This window comes from Octodon degus, unplaced genomic scaffold, assembly GCF_000260255.1.
Source record: "Octodon degus isolate 3935 unplaced genomic scaffold, OctDeg1.0 scaffold00101, whole genome shotgun sequence".
Lineage (NCBI taxonomy): Eukaryota > Metazoa > Chordata > Mammalia > Rodentia > Octodontidae > Octodon > Octodon degus.
The window spans coordinates 4156592-4160277 of NW_004524677.1; the positions used below are offsets into that span (position 1 = coordinate 4156592).

The following is a 3686-nucleotide window of genomic DNA, read 5'->3' on the forward strand; positions in this document are numbered from 1 at the left end:
AAAAAAAAAAAAAAAAAAAAAAAAAAAAAGATTTAATGAAACAAAAAGCTGGTTCTTTGAAAGATTAAATAAAATCGATAAGCCCCTAGCTAACTTCATGAAAAAGAGGAAAGAAAAAACTCAAATACAAGCAATAAGGAATGAAAAGGGTGTAATTACCAGAGACCCAGTGGAAATTCAGAAGATTATCAGTAGCTACTTTGAGAATCCTTACTCACAGAATAGAAGACACAGAAGAAATGGACAGATTCCTAGACTGGTGAAATTACCAAAGTTGAATCGACAAGATATAAGAACTCTCGATAGCCGAATAACAGCCAATGAAATACGAAATGTAATTAAAAACCTACTGACAAAGAAAAGTCCAGGTCCGAATGGAGTCACAGCTGAATTCTACAAGACATTTACAGAAGATGTAGTCCCTATACTCCTCAAACTCTTCCATGAAATTGAAAAGGAAGCAATTCTCCCAAAAACATTCCTAGAGGCAAGTATTATACTGATACCAAAACCAGCGAAAGACACAACTAAGAAAGACAACTACAGTCCTATCTCCCTCATGAACATAAATGCAAAAATCTCAATATAATCCTAGCAAATAGAATACAGCAGATCATCAAGAAGATCATACACCATGACCAGGTAGGATTCATCCCAGGGATGCAAGGATGGTTCAATATTCGAAAATCTATCAATGTAATACACTATATCAATAGAGCGAAAACTAAAAAAACCACATGATCATCTCCATTGATGCAGATAAGGCTTTTGAAAAAGTCTAACACTCATTCATGTCCGAAGTCCTACAGAAAATTGGAATAGATGGCCTCTACTTCAGTCTGGCTAAAACCATTTATGAAAACCCAACAGCTAACATAATTCTAAATGGGGAAAAACCGAAATCTTTTACTCTTAGATCGGGTACAAGAAAAGGATGTCCTCTATCACCCCTACTCTTCAATGTAGTTCTGTAATCATTAGCTAGAGCCATTAGACAAGAGAAAGAAAAGGAATAAGAATAGGTAAAGAAGATGTTAAATTATCATTGTTTGTAGATGACATGATACTTTACTTGGAAGACCCAAAAAACTCCACAAAGAAGCTATTAGAATTAATACAGAAATTCAGTAGCATAGCAGGATACAAATCAATACACAAAAGTCAATAGCATTCCTCTACACAGATGACAAACACACTGAGAGGGAAATTATAGAAACAATACCTTTTACAGTAGCACTGAGGAAAATGAAATACCTTGGAGTTAATCTAACTAAAGAAGTCAAAGATCTTTTCAAGGAAAATTACAGTATTCTTAAAAAAGAGATCGTAGAGGATTTCAGAAAATGGAAAGATATTCCATGCTCGTGGATAGGAAGAATCAACATTGTGAAGATGGCCATACTCCCCAAATTGCTATATAGATTTAATGCAATCCCCATCAAACTACCAGCCTCATACTTCACAGAGCTAGAGAAATCATTCTTAAAATTTATTTGGAACCAGGAAAGACCTAGAATAGCAAAGGCAGTCGTGGGCAATAAAGACAAAGCAGGAGGCTTTACAATTCCTGACCTAAATTATACTAGAAGCCTACTGTGGTAAAATCATCATGGTACTGGCAACAAAATAGACCTGAGGATGAGTGGAATAGATTAGAAGACGCTGAAGCCCCTACAAACACACTCAGCCACCTTATCTTTGAGAAAGGGGCCAAACATACTCACTGGAAGATAGATAGCCTCTTTAACAAATGGTGCTGGAAAAACTGGCTCTCTACATGCCGAAAACTCAAACTTGACCCAGGTATATCACCATGCACTAAGCTAAAGTCGAAATGGATTAAAGATCTAAACATTAAAACAGAAACAGTAAATCTCCTGGAAGAGAAAGTAGGAAGAACTCTTGAAGAAATAGGGGTAGGCAGAGTTGATGAACAAAAATCAAATTGCACAGGAAACAGTTGAAAGAATTAACAACTGGGATCTGCTCTTATTGAGTTGTTTTTTTCATGTCAAAAGAAATTACCAACAAAGTGAAAAGACAACGTACAAATTTGGAAAAAATCATGACAAGTAAGTACTCAGACAAAGGCTTGCTCTCTAGAATTTATAAAGAACTAGAAAACACTAGGGCCCCAAAATTTAAAAACCTAGTCCAGAAATGGGCATCTGAGATGAACACACACTTCTCAGAGGATGAAATTAAAGAAGCGAATATATATATGAAAAAATTTTCCACATAGCTAGCCATCCATGAAATGAAAATTAAAACAACACTGAGATACCATCTCACCCCAGAAAGAATGGCTATCATAAAGAATTCACCCAACAACAATTGTTGGAGAGGCTGTGGGGAAAAAGGAACCCTTCCCCACTGCTGGTTGGAATGTAGACTGGTGCAACCATTATGGAAATCAGTGTGGAGACTCCTTAGAAAATTTGGACTGGAAATCCCAATTAATCTAGCTATTCCTCTCCTGGGAATTTTCCCAGAGAATCTGAAAACATCATATCGTAGTGATATATATGTGCTGTGTTTATAGCAGCACAATTTGTGATAGCCAAATCTTGGAAACAACCAAGACGCCCATCACCTGAGGAATGAATGAAAAAGATGTGCTATTTTTATACTGTGGAATATTACTCAGCTATAAAGAATGTTAAACTCGAAGCCTTTATATTGAAGTGGATGCCACTCGAAGGTATACTCATAAGTGAATTAAACCAGACATACATGCATACATATCGTATAGCTTCCCTAGTATAAGAACTGAAAAGAAGAAATAGAAATAGAAAGGTATAATACAACTAAAAAGAAAGCAAGAACTTGAGCACTAGTTAATGAAAAGAGAGCAAGGAGAAGAGATAGGAAACATGACAGGGGAAACCACACAGTTATATGTAGTATATGGGTAAGGCAATGATCCTGAGAATCTTCAGAAGATTTTTGAATCAAGCAGTTAACTGGAATGATTCTCACTCTGACTAACTATATATATAGACACTTGTGAACTAAACAAATGCACTGAAGATGGGAATGTGTAATAGTAGGTTCATGCTTGGAGTAGTCTTCTGAATATGGGCTGCTTGTCATGACATGTCAGTTGCTGCCGTGCTGTCTCTCGATAGATGACTGTTCAGAAAGAAGCAGTGTTGAATGAAGGCAGGAGACAGGAAAAGGAATGATGTGGGACTGTCCTGCTACAAGGTTGTATATGGTTAGATTTCTGGACTTATGTGTAAACATAGGAATTATATAATTCTTTATGCCTATTTTAAAAATATATTTTAATTTTTTAAATGTTTTTCATCATATTGTGTAGGGACTTAAAGTTCAACACATCAATACTTGATGAAAAATACCTGTTCCATGTTATGCGTAAGATGTTTGATATTCAGACAGATAGTGAGGTTAAGCTTAACAGCCTATGCTGTATGGTAATAACAATAAGCTTCTCTTCTGGAGGATTAAGAATCTAAGTTTGCAGACCAAAATTAGAGAAAAAGGAGGGCCACAAGGAAAGCCAACATTTTGGCCCTAGCCTTTCAAGGTCAATTGACTTAGGGTATGTGAGATCTTGCACTGCAATGTCCTGTAACTCAGTAGTTTCCCAAATTTTCTGATCAAGGAGATTATGGGGCCAAAGAGGAAAGTGATCGATGATGTAGAATGTGCCTAAGAAGAGT

General features: G+C 36.2%; 1 protein-coding gene across 13 annotated transcripts in view; it reads left to right on the top strand.

Annotated features, from left to right (window-relative positions):
* Fam160a1 (family with sequence similarity 160 member A1) overlaps positions 1 to 3686 on the top strand; it is a 337219-nt gene that overhangs the window by 244942 nt on the left and 88591 nt on the right. The gene's annotated exons all lie outside the window — the stretch shown is intronic.